This window comes from Malaclemys terrapin, chromosome 4 (assembly GCF_027887155.1).
Source record: "Malaclemys terrapin pileata isolate rMalTer1 chromosome 4, rMalTer1.hap1, whole genome shotgun sequence".
NCBI classification, from domain to species: domain Eukaryota; kingdom Metazoa; phylum Chordata; order Testudines; family Emydidae; genus Malaclemys; species Malaclemys terrapin.
This window is the reverse complement of record NC_071508.1, coordinates 89,516,900-89,538,249: the sequence shown is the minus strand read 5'-3', so window position 1 is coordinate 89,538,249 and position 21,350 is coordinate 89,516,900. Positions and strand designations below refer to the sequence as shown.

At 40.4% G+C, this 21,350-nt stretch overlaps 1 protein-coding gene across 3 annotated transcripts in view; it reads left to right on the top strand.

The window, feature by feature from the left end:
• MIDEAS (mitotic deacetylase associated SANT domain protein) overlaps nucleotides 1-21,350 on the top strand; it is a 77,463-nt gene that overhangs the window by 32,163 nt on the left and 23,950 nt on the right. The window lies entirely within an intron of this gene.

The window sequence follows — 21,350 nt, the reverse complement described above, 5'->3', positions numbered from 1 at the left end:
AGACAAAATTAAGGCATAGTTCCTGCTGAGGAGAGACTGGAATAATGAATGCTGTGTGCACAAGCTGTGGCCCTATGAAGTGGACTTAATTGATGTTCCTGGATTGTGATAGGACTTCCTGTCTGCGTGCCCTGTACATTACTCCTGTTAAGAGCTTAGTATGTCTTTTGTGGTCCATTGGTGGTAAAAGGAAATTGGTAGTACCCATTCTAAACCTGTCTCAGCTGTAATACAGTGTTACCATATCCTTAGTTTACCATATCCTTGGTTTAGTATGAGTGGCAGTTCCCGCTGAACACTGGCCCTAGGCTGGAATAGAAAAGGTGTTGCAAGCCAGCATTGTGGTACGTAAGCAGAGTACTAGGGTGAGGTCTAGGACTGGGTAACAGAGGAAGGAGGGTCTACTGATTAGCGTGCTAGCCTAAATCTTGAGAGACCTACGTTCGGTTCCCTGCTCTACCACAAACTTCCTGTATGATCTTAGGCAAGTAAGTTAGCAATTCTGTACCTATGTTCCCATCTGTAAAATGGGAATAATAGCACTTCCTTACCCTGTATTGGTATTGTGAAGATAAATGCATTAAAGATTCGCGTGCTCAGATACAGTGGTGACGAGGGCCAAGTAAGTACCTAAAGAAGTGGATGCTACAGTTCAGGAATGAGGTGCAGGGACAGTGCAGCAACAGGTAAGGTTGCAAAAAAGTCAGCCTGCTCTGTGTCTGAATCCTGATAAATGTTAGTTTTATAAACACTAAATTCACTCAAACGTTTTAGGTGCCATTTTCTTTAGCCTGCAGTTTCAGAGAGAGCTTTTGGGAAAAAATACAAAGGGAGTATAGAAGAACAGATGCACAAAGTATTTAAATCATGATTTGGGGACATCAGTAACTCAGGCAGAGGTTATGGGTCTATTACAGGAGTGGGCGGACGAGGTTCTGTGGCTTGCAATGTGCAGGATGTCAGACAAGATGATCATGATGGTTCCTTTTGGCCTTAAAGTCTTTGAGTCTAAAGTACTGGTCAGAGAGCTGTCCTATTGATGATAGAGCTTTTCTATAGATAGCAATAGCCAGGCGTGTGGTGTGTGTGTGTGTGTGTGTGTGGGGGGGGGGGGGTTATTTTTTTAGAAAAATGTTGCAATTATACTGAAGCAGTATGATGCTATCATAAGTCTATTATTTACACAAGAGGTAAATAGGGTCTCCCAAAGATCTGTAGTGGGAGTTGGCAGGTGATACGAAATTGCTCAAGATAGTTAAGTCCAAAGCTGACTGCGAAGAGTTATAAAGGGATCTAGCAAAACTGGGTGACTGGGCAACAAAATGGCAGATGAAATTCAGTGTTGATAAATGCAAAGTAATACACATTGGAAAACATAATCCGAACTGTACGTACAATAACGGGGTCTAAATTAGCTCTTACCCCTCAAGAAAAGAGATGTTGGAGTCATTGTGGATAGTTCTCTGAAAACATCTGCTCAGTGTGCAGTGGCCATCAAAAAAGCTAACAATGTTAGGAACCATAGAAAAGGGATATATAATAAGACAGAAAATATAATGCCACTATATAAATCCATGGTATGCCCGCAACTTGAATACTGTGTGAAGTTCTGGTTGTCCCATCTTCAAAAAGATATAAAGAATTGGAGAAGGGTAAGAAAAATGATTAAGGTATGGAACAGTTTCTTATGAGGAGTGATTAAAAAGACTGGAATTGTTCAGGGTGAAAAAGAAATGATTAAGGGGAGATATGATAGAGGTCTATAAAATTTTGACTGCTGTGGAGAAGGTGAATAAGGAAGTGTTATTTACTCCTTCACATAACACACAAATCAGGGGTCACCCAATGAAATGAATAGGCAGCAGGTTTAAAACAAACATAAGGAAGTACTACTTCATGCAACACACTGTGAACCTGTGGAGCCTGTTGCTGTGGATGTTGTGAAAGCCAAAAGTACAACTGGGTTCAAAAAAGAATTGGATAAGTTCATGGAGGATAGGTCCATCAGTGGCTATTAATAAAGATGGTTGGGGCACAATGCCATGCTCTGTATGCCACTAAACCTCTGACTGACAGAAGCTGGAACTGGACGATGGGGTGGATTACTCAATAATTGTTCTTTTCTGTTCATTCCGTCTGAAGCATCTGTCACTGGCCATTGTCAGAAGACAGGATACTGGAATAGATGGACCATTGGTCCAGGCCAATATGGCCATTCTTTTGTTCTCAAGGGTGGGATGAACTTGCTAGATTATTATTATTTTTGAAAGCTGTACTCCTCAATATTATTTTCTAGATTTTAGTCCATATGATCAGAGTATAGATGTTTTTCCTCTTCCTGATGCCTTCCAAACATGGTCTGAAGGAATGAGCAGTGGATGTTGGAAGCCAGGAACTCCTGAGTTATAATCCCTGCTTTACCACTGACTCACTATGAAGCAATGGGCAAGTCACTCTGCCTCAGTTTACCCATTATAAAAATTGGATTAATAATATTTACCTGCTCAACTGTGTTGTGTGAGGCTTAATCAATTAGTGTTCATACAGAGTTTGTGGGACATCCCCTTCACTCACTTTCCTCAAAAGACTGTTCTATTCAACCTAGAAACTAACATATTGTGTGAGATGAAGGGTATTTATCTAGTTTAGTGAAAAATCCCTTTAACTCAGCTGAATTGTTGGTCATATTGACAGCAAAAGGGCCTCCTGCTGCTCCTGTAGAAGTCTTGGCAGAATTCCTTTTGACTTCAGTGAAAGCAGGATCAGGTCCTCATGGAATTTGTACTCCTTATGGGATGACTGATCCCTTTTTGGTCTACTGTTTGCAAAATGATATAACTTTCATGTAAGAACTTTTATTATAATAACACTTAGCTGCTTTATATGGAAGAGGTCTAATGATTAGAGCAGGGGTCCGCAATCTTTCAGAAGTAGTGTGCCAAGTCTTCATTTATTCGCAGTAATTTAAGGTTTCGCGTGCCAGTAATACATTTTACATTTACAGGGGCCGGCGGATGGAACCCCAGACTGGCAGCAGGCTGAGCGGACCGGTGGCTGGGACCACAGGCCTGCAGCAGGCTGAGCCGCTCCCTGCCAGCCAGGGTCCTGGCCCCGCTCAGCCCACTGCCGGCCTGGGGTTCCGTCCATCCAGGCCAGCAGTGGGCTGAACGGGGCCGGCGGCCGGGACCCCAGGCTGGCAGCAGCGTGCCACAGTAAATCAGCTCGCTTGTCGCCTTTGGCACACGTGCCATAGGTTGCCGACCCCTGGATTAGAGCTAGATGCTGGAGTCTATTGCCAGCTTGTCCAGTAAGCTGCTCTGTGATCTTGCCCAAGTGATAGAGGTATTCACAAGTGAAGAGGATCTATGGCTCCTTGTGATTTTAATTGGAATTGTGTGCTTAGTTAGCACCATGGAAAATCAAGCTCTTAACCTCTTTGTACTTCAGTTTTCTTCATCTCTAATATGGAGGTAGCGATACAAAGATGTTACAGGGATTAATTCACAAATTGTCTGTACATTGTTTCAAGAGCCACAGATAGAGCTATGGAAGTGCAGAATAAAATGTCAAAGCGCTTTACAAACATGAACTGATTAACCCCTTGCAACATTTCCCCTCGTACATAGGTAAATTTGGATGTTTTATTTTTTTCTGTAGTACCAGTTTGAGTGTGATAAAATATTGTTATAATTTTGTGTAATGTTCAGAATTGAGTCTCATGCTTGACAAGGTGTATTTGATTTAAATCATATAGATAGGAAGACTCGACTTAATCATGGATTTCTACATAAAAGTGCATTCTTGTTGGTTGTTATAACCTTTAATACATATTCTTCAGAACTCAGAGATAGATGTAGATTTCATTTTTAGAAGATACACACTATACATTTTTAAAGTGATTTATTTCGAAAATTTTTCAGATTAGTTTTACAGCTATATCAGAAAATGAATGATTGATAATTTCATTTACCAAAGGTAATTAAAGCAGATATTTATGAAGTCATTGGGAGGTGAACTATCTCCAGTTCAACAGGTTAATCATTAATATTCGGAAGATTTTCTTGCCATGCTGTGTTAGGAGGAGAACATCACCAGACAGACATTTAAATTGTTTTATTTAACTAAAACAACAAAGTTATGTATTCTGGATTTTTTTCTTCAACAGAAAACATAATATTTTAACAAAACAAGCATATCAATTTTTGAATTTAGTTAAACATTCAAGTTTTTTTAAATCAGATTTGTTTTTGTTAAAATTGTGTTTAACTAAAATAGTCTTTTTTTTTTTTTTTTTTTTTTAATATTTCATTTAACTATGTCAGCCAGGTCAACACGAGAAACTTAAAATATTGGCTTCTGCAGCTAACTCAGTCGTTTTCACCTCCATGTTCCTGTTCATAATCTGGAAAAGAAAAACAAGCTTTTCTGCTTTTTCAGGTCCCAAACGATTTCTCAGTTTGGAATGAATTAGTCCAAAGGAAGAAAATATTCTTTCTACACTGGCAGAAGAAGCTATGCTGTTAAAAGTGAGATTGTCACTTCAACAGTCTCTGAATCCAAGTGCTTAAGTGACTTCCACCAGTTCACCGGTGTGACTTTGTTTAAAACATCATCAGCAAACGTATGAAGTTTATTATAGTTGGCATTATGGAGGGATGATTGCTGGATGTCCATGTCATAGCCAACTCCTCTTCTTCAGCAGTTAAGGTTTGACCCTGTTACCGAGTATTGAGAATATTTGCAAGAAAATGAGCTGGAGATAGTGCTTGTCCCATTCGTTCTTTTAATGCTTGTAATTAAACTGTGTGAGTGCATATTTTTCTTTTTAAGATCTCACTCAGTTCATTCCAAATTTCAACAGCACGAGCAATAAAATAGCTATTTCCTTGCATTTTGTAGGGCTACAAAAATAGGCTTCAGGGTACTCACCATGTGTTCAACATTTCTCTTAAGCCCAATGTTGAGAACTTTGCCTGTGACAGTGCCATCTATTTTTTTCACAATTTTGTTTACAAACTGTCATCGGATTAGGCCAGTTCTTGATATAGTGCTCAAAACAGTCCATTACTGAGTTCCATCGCATGTCTTGTGGGAGAGTTAGCTTGGTTCCTCCCACTTTTTTCAGAGCAGCTGCTGCAAAGTGGTTGTTATGGAAGTATTTTGCAGTTTCAACAGCATTTGCCTTGATTTCTGGAACACTGAAGTCTTTGACTAGGAGGTGCATCAAATGAGTACCGCACCTGTATGTTGTTAGCTTGGGACTCTCTTCACTCTCTTCTAAATTTCTTCTCATCTTGGATACATTTGCAGCATTGTCTTTGACCAAGCTGCGTACTAGACATTTGAATTTTTTTTTCACCGTTTGTTATAGCTTTTACTGCTACTTCTTGTAAGTATTCTGCTGTGTGTGCAATTCCTGAAGTATCAATTGCTTCTGTAAGGAAGACATTCCCTTCTTCTGTTATCACACAAGCACATACAAAAGGATCTTGGTGGACATTGCTCCACCCATCAAGACTCAGGTTAACAATTTCACCCTCTAGACCCTTTGCACACTGCTCAATTTCTCTTTCATACACTTTATCCAGCAATTTGCCTGCGACATCTGCTCTGTTGGATGGACTGTATCCTGGTCTTAATGACTGAACCATGTTAATGAAGCGTGGGTTCTCAATCATACGGAAAGGAGAGTTTGTTGCTTAAACAAACTGGGCAATTTTTTCATCAATTACCTCTTTTTGTAATCTGCTGGTTCTTATCACAAACTTGTTTCTGGATGATGGAGTTTTTTTTTTTTTTTTTTTCATTTTGCTACAGGTGATATACTGTGGCTATGTGACATATATGATATGACTGAAACACTATCATTGGCAGATAACTCTGAAACTGTAGAAAATGATGGTGATCTTGAAGGTGGATAGTCTTCAGAATCCTGTATGTTGAGGATGTGTTCTCCTAAACTAAATAAGTCAATGCAGTTATTTAATTATTATTACCATACTGCTCATTTAGTATTACTCTTTGCATTCACTGACACTCAGTACAACTTTAAAGGTGAAATTGTAAAAGGAAGATCTGTCTATTTCAGCTATTTTTTTTTTATCACAACTGCATCTAAAATGATAGTACCATAGAGTACCAACTATGTTTTTTGCTCCAACGTGAGAATTCAAGAATAGTCCAGAAGGAAGACAGGCAGTCTTTAAGAAAGAAGTATGAAATAAAAAAGGTTACCAACCTGGAAATCCTGCATGTTCAGATATGTTCCTTTCTTCTCAGGAGGAAGCTGCGTTGAAGATGATGAAACACCTCTCATGATGTTGTTTCATTCGGGCAACCAGGCTTTGCATTTCTTTGTTGCACTGTTTGCATTTTGAATGCATGCCTATCTTACCCACAGGTAGAGGAACTTCATTAAAATATTCCCAAACTGGGTCTCTTTTAGGGCCTGCTGCCATTATAGGTTTTCCCTTCTATTGTATAGTAGATCTCAAATCAGTGAAGGTTACATTCAGAAAAACCTCAAGACTTCTGGAATATGCTGCTCAAACAATTTCACTTTTGTTTCTAGTGCCTGTCCCTCCCTTCTCATATTTATCTCCAGACTTCTTCTCCTTGTCCAGATCTATTTCCCCCCCCCCCCCCCCCAACAATCTTCTATTTATTACACTTTTTGAAACTTTGTACTTTTAGAGAGAGGTAAGGGATTGACTCTTGTGTACACAAATTTGCAGAGGGACAGTAGGGTTGAGGTCTGTTATTTCTCATCTCTATATTTATTTATTTAAAAACATTTTTGCTGTTAACAAGCATGTTTTCTCTGGAGACACAAATCCACAGTTTGAGAATTGCAAAACTAAGCATCTCTGATGGTATCTTAGACTGAGCACTGAGTCCCATTGGGTAGATAGAAAGATTAATCTAAATAATCTATACAGAAGCCCCTGGAACCCCATAAAATTGGGTCCCTAATCCATGAACTATTGGAATTCGTTTACAAAACTTTTCTTAAACATTACATGAATAATGTTGTCTCATACTATAGAATTAGAATTTATAATCCCTACTCCATGTTGAGATATCTTTGAGCTATAGTGTATCTTAATTAAAAATATCTTTGGATAGGTTTTTTCCTCAAAAAGCATTTTATCAAAAAAATCTAATTTAAATAAAAAAAAAATCTGATTTTTTTTTGGTAATTCATTGATTTTTATCCATCCTGATGCTTGATTTAAAACTTTTTGCAAAGGTTTGCAGGCAGGAGAAAATTTGTTCCAAATGCAATTGTAAAGAATGTTACTCTTTTCTGAATTATTGGTAAGTGGAGGGCAAGTGGTTTCTTTCTCTGCTGGCACTTGTGTAAGTCCGTTTTGCAGGAAACTTCTGACTTTCTGAATAAGCTTGAGGCCGATATTGCCTTTGCACAGTTATTGGTGTGTTGATTCAGAATGTGGTTTAATAAGGACACAAATTAGCTGCTACAGAATTGGTCAAAAATTTGCTTTGCTTTTGATAGTTTTGGTACCAACCAACCTGCCCTTTTCTTCCTCTAATCGTGTACTCCCGCTCCCCCCTTAAGATATGTGGGTTGGGTGAAAGGGGTTGAGGAAGTGGGGAATTCTGAATCTAGAGCCAGGAAGATACCTCCAAGGCTTAAAACTTGTAGCATTCACTTCTTAATAATCTGCCCTCCACAGTGCTGGTTGCACATCTAAAACACAGCTTTTAAAATACAGTTACTGAAACGATCTTTCTTACCTGTTGACGTCATAGGCACTGCCCAATTCAATAACCTACATAACTACCTGACCTTGCCCCTTACTGCATCACTCGCTCACTCCTTTGCTCTACTAAAAGTGACCGCCTTGATAATCCTTTGTCTACATTTCCCACAAACATTCTAGTCTACCAGCAACTACCTTCACGTCAGCTAAATCCCTTCAGACTTTTTTCCCCACACTACTTTTAAAAAGTTACACTATTTATTTAAGTGTTTTAGAAAATTCAACTGAACCGCTACAATCTTGTCTACTCTTGGAAACAGCACCAATTTTAGCAATTGTTTGCTAAATGATAGCTGAATTAGTGGTGGCCGCTGTCTGTCTGTAAGTGTAGGCATGGACAAACTGTGTCCAGTGTTGGTTCAGCTAAGACAATTACTGAAACCATACGATTTTCTAATGTAGACCTGGTGTAAGATACACATATGACTAATGAGCAACTGTATGATCTTACTAGTGTAACCTTTGTCCTTCCACCTGTCTACTCCCTATTGTTTGATTACCCCCAACTTGTTGCATCACGTCTAAAATTAGACTAAACTCTGGGGAATAATCCCTGTCTATTTGTACTATAAAGTGCCTAGCATACTTGTGGGTGCTATAAAAAATAATAGCACCTTTCAACTGGGGATTTCAAAGCACTTTATAATCATTAATGTATTTAGCTTCACAACATCCATGTGAGACAGGTATTATCTCTGTTTTACCGATGGAGGAACGGAGTTGAAGAGATTACAGTCTGTGGCAGGGCTGGGAATAGAACCCAGATCTCTTGACACCTTGCTCTGTTCTTTTAGCCGCGCAGCCATTGCCCTAACCTCAGGCCCACACAACAACAACTAATGCCTACCTGATGATTGGAACAGTGTCTCTGCTGTGGACTAACAGCTATGGAATTTTGGATCCCTATCGGCGAGTAGGAGACTCTCCTAGTAATGGAAAGTACAGTTACCCCAGCTTTCCCTCCTCGCCCCTCAGAGGAGACTGTCACCTCCACAAAGCCCTGTGTGGGGAAGGAATCTGGTCAGCATTCAAACTATGATCCTCCGTGCAGTGTGGACACTCAGGTCTGTCTTGCTTCTTACTCTTGACCGATATAACAAGAAAGGTCAAGAAGGGACAAAGATTTACCCTGCAGTGTATATTCTTACTGCAGTCCTGCAAAGTCAGGCATGTATTTTTCTCGGTGCAAAAAGGCACAGTGACTTCGTCATATCTGCTGGGCATGTCCAATTCCACAGCTGGCTTATTTGCGGTTGGGAAGAAAATCTGAGTGAAAGAAGTATGATTATGTCAGCTATGTGAGTGCAAGTGTAAGGAGAGCATTTCGGCCAGCTCTCTGCCATTCTGACTATATTGCTGTCTGCAAATCCTGCACGCTGGAGTAAACATTTCTCTCTGTTGCTAGCAACTGCCTTCCCTGACAGTTCCAAAGAGAAGAGCCTAAAATAGCTCTAAGCCCTTACAATTAGCAGAAGTGTTAACCCATTTCCACAGGAAAAGAATAGCACAGAATAGCTACTTTTCTAGCTTCATGTAGTCTCAGAACATACAATGTTCTTAAGTTCTTTGCTTCTCCGTCTGCATGCCCCACCACAGGCTGCACAATCTTCTTCACATCATGTTATTTCTTAGTATTATCTGTCATCCTATTTGGCACTGACAGCACTTCTCAACTTCAATACAGTTTACAAACATTAGTTAATTAGAGGAAACAAATGGCAGAAACCTACTTTTACTGAAGTGTAATACTGCACTGTGGTGTTCTCCCATACATATAAATGACCGTGCCTTCCCTCCTACCCCTTTCCTGCCTACAGTAACCCTGTTTATGTCATCTGCTTTCAATTCTATGCCAAATGTTGCACGCTGATGCATGCAGAAGTAAGGATGGTATGGTATTGCCACCCTTACTTCTGTGCTGCTGTGTGCAGAGCTGGGTCCTCAGTCAGCACCCACCACTCTCCAGCTGCCCAGCTCTGAAGGCAGCAGAGAAGTAAGGGGTGGCACTACTGTGATCCCCCTTAAAATAAATTTGTGACCCTCCTGTAACTCCCTTTTGGATCAGGACTCCTAATTTAAGAAACCCTGGTCTCCCCTCATGAAATCTGTATAGTCTAGGGTAAAAGCACACAAAAGACCAGATTTCACAGCGGGAGACCAGATTTCATGATCCATGACGTGTTTTTTATGGTCATGAAATTGATAGGGCCCTATTTATGAGATAAGAAACTGATGCTTTGCAGCAGTCTCCTTTTTTGTTGTTGTTGTTGTCTTGCAAGATTTGGAAAAATTTCAATTTAGTTATTTTGGAAACATCACTTAGAAAGTTAAACTGAGGATCTGGTTTGTGCTAATTGTTCTAAATTGTCTGCAGCTGCTAGAAAGGACATTGTCACCTCTAAAATCATTTCCCCCCCCCCATCATTTTTTGTAATAAGCTTGAAACACAAATGTTTCCCTAACATAATTTGTTTTCCTTTGCATGCATGCTGATTTTGTTCTTGTGGGGTGAGTCACAAGTGCAGGGCTTCCTATGCTGCTTTGCTGTTGTGGGTTGAGCTCAGAACCGGCACATCGGAGCACTGCTTTCTTAAAATCCATCTCCTGTTGCTTTCCTTCCCCCAAAAACCAAAATAAAAGCCAGAAGCATTTTGGAAAGCAAACCTTGAATAATTTCAGAGTTTACAAACAGGTATAAGAAAAACTATGAGAATAGGGCACATTGACACGTCCTTTTAAAGTACAGAATGTCCTCTGGATAGGGCTGTTGTCTGAAAGCCTGCTCTGAGGTGCAGCTGCTGCTTTTCTGACCCTCCAACCCCATCAGGCATTCTCTCTTTATAACATGCCCTTTGCTAGAATGTATCCAAGTATTTGGAAGGAATGAGGAAGATGTCAGTGAAGTTAATGGGTAAATAAAAGCATATTCATAAAGTGAAATGATAGGCCAAAATGACAGTTGGAGTGCATGTTTGGGTGGAATTGTGATTTAAAAAAAAAAAAAAAAAAAAGCTGCATGTAAACAAAAGAAACCAGCCTAATTAAAACAGGTGTTTTATAATTCCTTCCTTTCTCTTCACCACCACCATTTGCTGGTAGGGGGCAAAAGTGAGGAGTCGTGATGTGATGTAAACAAAAGAAATAAGAAGGATATTAATTTCTCCATATTATGAGTCATGTTCGTCAAAGTGAAGTTTATCCTTGGTCCTTATTTTTCTTTTGCACTGATTTTTTTTTTATTACTTTTTTACTTCCTGTTTCAAAACGGTAATTCTCCATTGAAATTCACTTTCATTTTTTGTTTTGGTCATTTATAGCAATATTCTTGATGTTTAAATCTCTGATTTCCTGAAGATCCTATATCAAATGGGTAGGTAGATTGCTGTATGATAGCTTTCTGCTCACTCTGTCTGCCATCACAGAGCTGCTGAACATCACTCTAAAGACCCTGATTGGTACATCTGCTTAATGGGGTTTTATTGATTTATTACCGGACTGTGAGTGAGATTGGAGAAATGAGAAGGGTGGTAATAGTATCTTTAAATAGGTGCACCAGGTGGCTGTTCTGGCTGCTTGAGAAGTTACTGCATCGTTACTTTCTTCAGTAAGGATGTGTCAGGTACATGAAAAGCAACCTTGGGTATAGTGCCATGTAGCCTTTATGTACAGCGGTTACATTTCCTGGATGCTAATTCCTCCCCTTTGATATTGCCTGTCTCTCATAAACTGTTTCCCCTTACACCGTCATCCTCCAAACATATGCAAGCACTGGAGAGTTCCTTCTGTGCTCTGCAGTATTTTCTCAACGGGGCTCTCTTTGATCTCTGTCTTTCAAAATGCCTTATTGATTTCCAGGACTCTCACCTAATGCAGTTGCCTAAATTATTCTGTTCAGTCAGGAATGGCAGCCATAGGCCTGCACTACTCCTGTGTATTTTATCTACACTGGGTCCTTAAAAAGCTAGAAGCAGTTCTGCCAGTCAGTGTCTCTTTTTCACGTTGAGTTTAGGTTGTCTCTACTTTGTTGCACTGGGCACCTGAACAACATATCTCTTTAGACCGAAGCCTTTTAAATATTTGTTGGAAAGGTTTTGCTGCCTCCGGTAAGGTGAGAGGAGGCATTTGGGAGGCTGGCATAATTTAGTGCAGGATTTAATTTCTTTTGCTTTCTGAACAAGGGTATGATTTTCAGTGCCTGATCACCCCGGCAAGTCTTGTTGCTCCACCCGCTGGGTGGATAAGATAGACCCAGTTCTCTTCCAGATCACTTTACACAGCTTACAATGATTGTTTATTTTTCCCTCTCCTCTTCCTGATATGAAAGAATGCTGTGTTGCTGTCCTTCCTGCTTTCAGGAGTCTGAGGGTAGTGAGTAGGAGGAAAGGCTGGGTGTGTTCAGTCTGCAGGAATTCTGTTGGTGTTGACCGACTACTTGCAAGAAAACACTTGAAAATGTGTGAGGTTTTTGGAGTAGAATTTTAGTGATTGTGAGACCATGATTTCATGGCTCGGTGTAACGTATGCAGAGGCTATGCCATAAGCTCTGCAGAGTTCATTGTTCCCATGCCTGCCTTCATCACTTCTTATCCAAGTATGTCGCAATAGATGGTGATTTAATGATGATAAACCTCCAGCTGGCTGAGATGAGAACATTTTTTCTGCTTATGACCTGTCCTAAGTCTCCAATGATGAAAAGCTATTGAATTAACACCAGTGTGCCACATTTTGCATCTACACTCACTATTGTGTTGATGGATGAGGGAATCATTCCCACTTCAAAATGGGAAAATTTAATTATTTTTCTTTCACTCTGCTTGTGTGTTTATGGAGTTGACCTTGTTCCCTTCACCTTTGCAGCTGGTAGTTTGACAGGTATTGTCTGTGTGTCCCACCCCCTCAGAGTTAATTTATTCTCACGTAAGAGCTCTTAGAATGTCATGTCTTCCCTTGCTTTGCTTCCTAGTCCTTGGTATCCTACATCATAGCCACAAACTTTGCACCTGAGGACTGGAAGGATCTCCTTTCAGAAATAACTACATTTCCTTTGCTGGCTAGGGGGAACAGCAAATACAAAAATTCCCTCTTCTCTTTCTCTCTTACTGCGTTCCCACAGATGCTTGTGGTTCTGGACCATGAAAGGAGAGAGCTGAACCAAATAACTGACCTTTTGTCTTCCACATAGTGGCATGGAGCGCAATCGGTAGGCAATGGATATGAACTGTATTGTGGCTTTTTTGTTGTTGGCTCCTGGATCAATCCATTTTCTCTGTATGTCAGAGGCATTAAAGTCTATTATTCCCCTTCAACACCAACATAGGCTACTTTTATCTGCTTTGTGTAAACAGCCCCACCCCCATCACTCAAGGCTCATTGCTCAGCTATACGATATTCTACAGCTGGGGTGTATTAACTGGAGTGTCATACATATGACCCAGGAGATAATTGTTCCACTTTACTGGGCGCTGGTGAGGCCTCAATTGGAGTAGTGTCCAGTTCTGGGTGCCTCACTTTAGGAAAGATGGGGACAAATTGGAGAGAGTCCAGAGAAGAGCAACAAAAATGCTAAAAGGTTTGGGAAAACCCTACCTATGAGGAAAGGTTTAAAAAAAAAAACAAAAAAAAAAATAAAAAAAGCTGGGCATGTTATTTAGTCTTGAGAAAAGAAGACTTGGGGGAGGATCTAATAACTCTCTTCACCTATATTAAGAGCTGTTATAAAGAGGACGGTGATCAGTTTTTCTCCATGTCCACAAAAGGTAGGACAAGAAGTAATGGACTTAATCTGCAGAAAGGGAGATTTAAGTTAGATATTGGGAGAAACTTTTCAACTAAAAGCTCTGGAATAGGCTTCCAAGGGAGGTCATGGAATCCCTGTCATTGGAGGTTTTTAAGAACAGGTTTGATGAATGCTGTCAGGGACGGTCTGGATTTATATGGTACTGCCTCAGTGCAGGGAGCTGGACTAGATAACTTCTCAAGGTCCCTTCCAGCCCTATATTTCTGTGATTCTATAAAAGTGACTTAAATAAAAATCACATAGTTTTTTATTGTCTTTTAGAGTTATTTCAATACTTACCTATGTATGTAAATTTAGGGAGTGTTTTATAGTATATAGAGCAGGGGATTAATAGTCAGGACTTTGTACTGTTCATGATTCTGCCCCTGATCTCTCTTAACTCCTCTGTCTTTAGTTTCTCATCCAGTAGAATGTGGGTCATGATACTTTACCCACATGTCATAAATGCCTTGAGATCCCCTAATACAAAGCACTTTGAAGTGCTAATTATTAAGGCTTGAGAAAGGTTGAATCTGAGGCAACTGTTCTGTCTTAGAAGGGAAGCAGAGAACTGTGTAGCCTGATTTTGATTCCAGGAACAATTTTTAGATTCATTCACTATAGACAAAGAAATTGAACTTCTTAAAGAGGAGAGCAGTAAGCTCAGCAGCTGCAGCAAGGGGATTTAATGAGAAACCAATCTCATCAGACTAATCTGATAGAGTTTCTTTAAGGGTCTGACAAAGAAAATTGATGTGGATAAGGCAATGGAGGCATTTTAGCTAGATCCTAGCAAGGCTTTTGATGAAGTATTGCATGAAATAATTTGTAAAATGGAGGAGCTTGGTGAAATAGAGGACGACCTACTACTATTTATTGTAATTTTCTGCACCCTATACTTCATCCACTTTTCTGAGGAGAAGCCACACAGCATCTCATAGCTCAGTATTGGGGCCTTCTATCTAATACAGTGGTTTTCAAACTGGGTACACATACCTTTAGAGGTACACTAGCTGTTGTCGGGGGTACGTGAGAAAAATCCTGTAATGGCAGACAATGGATCGTGTTAGACCTTTTTTTCATAGGTATATTATGACCCTATCTCAGATGGGTGTATGCAGTAGACCAGTGGTTCACAAACTAGGGCCGCCGCTTGTTCAGGGAAAGCCCCTGGTGGGCAGGGCTGGTTTGTTTACCTACCACATCCGCAGGTTTGGCTGATCGCAGCTCCCAATGGCCGCGGTTCGCCGCTCCAGGCCAATGAGGGGGTGGAGGGAGAGTTGGACAGTGTCCCTCGGCCTGCACCGCTTCCCGCAGCTCCCATTGGCTTGGAGCAGCAAATTGCAGCCACTGGGAGCTGCGATTGGCCGAACCTGCAGACGCGGCAGGTAAACAAACCGGCCCGGCCCGCCACAGGCTTTCCCTAAACAAGTTGAGGCCCTAGTTTGAGAACCACTGCAGTAGACTACATTATTTAGAAAGGGGTATGTAGCCTAAGAAGTTTGAAAACCACTGATCTAATAGTTGTATGCAAAACATCTTAAAGTGGATCAATAATGCATAGAATTTAAATTTCCTTATGATGCCAAATACGGGTGGAACAGCAGGTGAAAGTGAGAAAACCATAAAACTGCAGGGAGGCTTTCAACAGAAGATCTGGAGAATAGAGTTTCATGTCATTACAAAATGTGAGGTCAGGAACTTGGCATATTAAATGGTAGAGAGAGATACTGTTAAATGGAAAACAGTATTTTAAAGAAAAGAACCGAGTGCAATAGTAAATTTCCAGGCAAAATCTTCCAAAATAGAATTCATGTTGGAAATAAAGGTCTATTCATGTGAAATACTATTATTAGAATGGTGTGCATTTAAAGAAGAAAATTGTGAAAAAGCCTTTTAATTAGGATAAAAATATGGACATTAAATAATAAGGTTGTAGTTTAAAAAAAATCTAAATGTTAAGATCTAGAAATATTTTGTAATTCTATGTCAATCTTAGTTTTTCCCTCTTATGCTTGTCTATTGTCCCGCTACTGGTAGAACAACACAATTATTTACCAAGTGACAGAAGCTAAATTATCCCCTCTTAGCTAACTGGTTATGTATTTTGTTGTTTGATCACATAACCTTCCTCTCTGTCCTTTCTGCCCATATCAGGTACAGGGGGTTTTGAGCTCTTCTTCAAAGTGTGCCTAGGATATTCTTTGTCCTTGTATTTTGGGTATCGGAGGGAGGGAGGAATGCAGCTCACAATGAGTTGATGGACAGTCTTTGACTAAAATTCTTCCCTATCCCCAATACTGTGCTGTATCGTGGTTGTTTACTGCCCTCCACTCCAAAAGTTGCAGTGTTTCACTGGTGCTATGTGATTATATAGTGCACAGCTCCTTGGTGGGGGGATCCTGTAGCAAGAAAAATGCATTAGAAGTTTAAAATACTAATAAAAGTATAATGAGAAGTACAAGACTAACGTGTTATAGAAAAGAAGTCCTCTGAAGAAAAGCTTTGTGAAGGGTATTTTTCACCTGGAGGGGCCGCTAGTATGTGGAATAGTTGACCCAGATGTGTCAGGAGCTGACAGTCTTTGACTTAATTTCACTAACTTTAAATCCTGCCTTTTCTCCATCCTTTGTATAAACAGTACCACATAGCACTCTCAGACACTGAGGGGTAAGGGAGCATGGCATGGGGGCTGGTTCCTGCATATGCTGTATGCCAGTGGTTCTCAAACTACGGCCGCCGCTTGTTCAGGGAAAGCCCCTGGCGGGCCGAGTAGGTTTGTTTACCTGCTGCGTTCACAGGTTCGGCCGATCGCAACTCCCAGTGGCCGTGGTTTGTCGCTCCAGGCCAATGGGAGCTGCAGGAAGTGGCGCGGGCCGAGGAACGTACTGGCTGCCGCTTCCCGCAGCCGCCATGCGGCCACTGGGAGCTGCGATCGGCCAAACCTGCAAATGCAGCAGGTAAACAAACCGTCCTGTCCCGCCAGGGGCTTTCCCTGAACAAGTGGTGGCCCTAGTTTGAGAACCACTGCTGTATGTCACAGCAGTTACCAGCCAGAGGCGTTCTATGCTGCTGCTCAGAGGAGTAGTACACTTAACAATATGTTGCAGAAACCTGTCCTAATGCAGCTGCAGGATGACTCTTGTGTAGAAATGTTTAAATTTTTTTTTTTTTTTTTAACTGACATGATGATGATATGAGGTCATCCCCAGACATCAGGGAGGGGAGCCTGCTTAGTCATTGGGGCAACAGAGCTCAGCAGTGGAAGCTGCCAGTTGGGAGCAATGATGCTACAGTCTGAATAGACCTGCTTCATCTTAAGCTATAGATTATTATTATTATTATTTTAAAGATGGTCTGCAAAGGATCTTTTGTGCTGCTTTATTGTGTGTAGAAAAAGGCCTGTAAGGTTTATTTACGTATTGTTTGTTTTTAACTTCAGAAATGTTAGGAATATAAAATCTAATTCTTTGTTGTTGTTTTTTTCCTGGAGGAATCTTGAATGTGATTTGTGAGCTCTCATACCTTAATTGAAGGTGCAGGGTGTTTAATCTTTAGCAAATAGATTTCTTTCTCCCAAGTATGTCTGTCTTTATTTAAAACTTTTTGGTTTTTTAATAATTTAACAATTCCCTTCCTTTCTTAATAACTCAGTTTCAGTCTTTTGATTTTTGTGATGTTGTAACTTCACTAGTTTTCCAGTCACCATGGTCTTCCAAAGTAGACAAGACCTAAATTTCTTATATATACCTGTGTGTGTGTGTGTGTGTGTGTGTGTGTGTGTGTGTACTCTTCTGACAACCTTGCAAGCCCTCTTTGAACAATACAAAGACACAAGTCCCTTTTTTCCCTTTTACCGGTCACCTTTGACCTTCTTTCATAATTGTTATATTACCATTTTGATGTTTGTTGCTTCTCTTTTCCAGCTAAGTACATCTCCAGACCACATACTATTACTTTCTGCATACACTAGGGCCTCGTCTAATAATGGAAAAACAAAAGCCAAGGCCTGGGCAAGTAGAGAGTTGGAGAGTTACCATGTACGTTAATAGAGGTCTTTTTTGTTTATCTGAGACCACTATTTTTGAAGGTCTCATTACCAGGCCTTACCCTGTGTCTGCATATGGGCCACTATACTAAATGCGTTTGTATGGTAGATGCAGATTGGAGCCACACTTTGTAAGTGCAGGGTCAACTTTCTTTTGGGAAGATGTAACTTTAAACAGTCTTTCCTTGTCTGTCCGCTCATGGGTAGTGTTCCTTATGGCTGCCTCCAAGGCACAGGAGATGTGTAAACTCAGAATGTTTAAGGTTCAGACTCGCAAATGGAAAGCTGCCTTGGTGGTACTGTTTTGTGCTTCACTGAGAACTCCAATCTCTTACTGCCAAGTTTTTAGAGCACCTTAGACAAGGCATGCTAATTCCCAGCAGGAAAAGAGGAAACTGTAACCTGAGCAATGCAACCCTTTATAAGGGCCCTGCAAGCCCTCAATTCCTACCACTTTCTCAAAATATAGTCTCTAATATAGACTCCAAAGAAAGGGGGATGGAGGGTTGGGATTGTGTATCTGAAGTGATCTATTCAAAGAGCTCCAATGCCAAATAAGTCTTTCTATTTTGAGTACTATCAGTATATATTCCCACCCTTGGGAGCCTCCAGCAAAGTGGGACTTGAGGAGTCTTTCTTAGTTGAACAATGACTGCAGGGCAACTGTCCCAAACTGGGCATACTAACACAAGCCTGGGTCAAGAGAGCAAGGTGGAGGGAGAGACAGTCCGTGAGATAATCTGGGGTGTGTTATGCATACAGGCCTTGGAAAAGGCCAAGGATCTTGAACTGAAAGCAAAATTTGACTGGCAGTTATGCAGAGTGTGGACCAGTGGAGTGGATGTGTTTCCTCTGGTTGACCCTGCTGAGGAGGATGTGATGTTCCAGGTGGCCCCTTGGGTTTGTGGTAGAAGTTAATTAGTAGATGTTTGGCTAGTTTAAGAAGGTATAGGGCATTTCTGATCATTGCAGCTTTCAGGGCCTTTAGGAGTGATGAGGAGCTGAATGGAACCCAGAGTACAACCTGACTATATTTAAGTCCGATACCTTCAGTGTTGGGTGAGAACAAATTTTTATCTGTCTCCAAAAAAAGACTTCCCTTGTACATCAATATTCCCTCTGGATTGGGTTTTAGCCAGCTATATTTCCTCTGGTTTCTCACTTCACTGTATTGCATGACTGGAGGAATCATTGGGAAGATGATGCAAAGCAGAGCAATGGTGTTTGGTTTTTTTCCCCCCTCTCTCTTTCACTGCAACACCCCCTTCGCCTTCCAAGATTGAGATCCTCGCTTTGAAATGTGTTGCAGTCAGCAACAAATCTTTTAAAATCTCATGCCTTGATCATGTTGTAAGAGAGAACCTGAGATCTGAAGGATTTTCTTCATTTATTGCTTAAAAATAACTAATACACTTGATAGATGGTTTCTGAAGCAGGTGAAAAAGAAATAGGAAGGGTTTTCTAGATGTTCTAACTAAAGTAAGTGCAATTCAGAAAGAGAAATTCTACAAGAGATTCTAAACCAGTGAAGAAGTAGGGGAGGCAGGTATCTGGTTTGAGAACAGTCTGTTGAACATTAGCAAGAGGACAGGAAACTGCTAAAGTTTTAGATGAATTCATACAGATAACAATATGCTAGATTTGAATAGTCAGTACTATAGGAATTCAAAAAGGACAAAGGAAGGAAAACTGCAAAGGAATTGATTTTTTTTCCCCCCAAACAAATATTTTGCAATTGCTCTGGAAAGTATAGTAGTATCATAAGGCACTATTATTTGTATAACCTTACACACTGTAGTTAAACAGTGCTGCTAATTTGTAGCAATTCTGCAGAAAACAAAGGGGAAAAATAACACTAATACTCTTAAGCAATGTACATTTATTACTTTTGTCCAAGAGTGTTCATGTTTGCAGCCTGGGTTCCATTTTAAAGCATCTCTTATCTTGTGGGATGTGGATTTTCAGGGTTTCACTGAACACGTTTGGCTAGTTACATTGTGTGTTGATAGGATTTTAAAAAGAGAATTTTTCCATCTCCTGTGTCTCTCATTTCTTTTAGAGTTATTTTCGTGCTGTCCAAAGGGGATTGGAAAATGAGCTGAGAGAGTTTGTGCTAGGTGAAGGAAGGAACGCCCTGGCCTCTGTCATACTAGGTGGCAGAGTTCCATTGCTTATGGCCAGGGTGAAGGAGTAGGAGGAGGGAAGAGAACAGCAGTAAAACAGGCAGAGGAAGTGAGTCAGTTCTTACTGAAACAGCAAGCCGTGATTCCACTTGCAGGGAAGCCAAGCTTGGTCTAGATTGAAGGTAGAAGTTGCATAAATCCCGTGCCTGCCTCCCCCCTTCCCAGTTTTAAAATCTACTCTGCAGTCATGTGAAGTTTGAGGAGATTCAGGTTACAGGACCTTGGGCAAAGGGGAACATCCAGTTTAACGTCCGTTTTTAATATATAAAATATTTTATTGCACCTTGTTGTTGGGGTCTTTAATTAATAATAATAAAAATGTCTTGTCTGCTCTGTGTGGGTTTTAAAATCCCATGGCAGACTCCATAAGAAATGGCCTTGTTTTCCTTACACGGCACGATGTGTGTGTGTCATTTGCTTCCTTGCCATCTCAAAGAAGGCTGCTTTTCTGTAGTGGTTGAAGTGATCCTGGATGGAGTATAAATTGTGTGTTGGTTTGTAAAGCGCTTTGTGATTCTCTGGGATGAAATAAACCATTTAAATGTTAAATATTATTGAGCGTGGAAGCATTAGTGAAGAAACAAACTCTTTAATGGTGTTTTCTCCCTTCTCCCAAGCCCTCTGTACTTTTTTTTCCATTCTCATTATTTTATGGGAATTGTGGCCTCCTAGTCTGCATCTATGCTTCCTGCTCTTCCTCACTGTTTCTACAACCAATTCAGCTCCACAGGTGGGAGCTTTGAACTTTGGTGAATCTTATTTTAGCAATGCCCCAAACCAAACAAACAAAAAATCCACCACACTGAGCACAGTTCTCAACTTGCTGCAATCATCATTCATTTCTCTTTGATAGTAAAAGGAAGGTTGTGGTCACTGTGCAAGCCAGATAATAGAGTCCGTTTGTGGGCTGTCATTCAGACTTTTCACAATGGGAAGGAGGTGAGGAAATGTAAAGAGCAACTGCAAATAAATGTTTCTACCCCCAAGAGACTCCATGTATTTGTCCTCAAAACTGTTAAACGCAGATCAACCTCTGCAGCACAGGTCAGGAATGAGGGGCTGAACTGGAATCTAGGACTTGGATTCTGTATGCTTACGTGTCCTGTGCAAACAGTGAGTTGGCCATATGTTGTTCACTGGTGTTTGTGTGATGTAGACTGTATAAGCACGTGGAGTCCCCATCATCCTGCAAATAGACTGAGCATACATAAAGGATATGGTCCAAATTTACCCTCTTCCTGGGGCCTCTTCCTTCTATTTAAAATAAATAATGACCGAGTATTTATTTAAGCTATTATATTTTCCATTAAGCAACTGAAAATACTGACCTTTGGGAAAAAGTAAATACCAACACTGACTCCAGTTGTAAAGACTGAAGATAATGTACCTATCTAATGTATTATATACCATATTTATAAAGCTTGTCCTCAAAAGTTAAATGCTTTCCTCTGATTTTATGTATAAAAATGCAGATTTTAAGTCCTTTCTTACTAATTCATTACTAAATTTGAGGTGGGCTCATTGATTCTGCTTATTTTTAATTTATTAAAATTATTTTA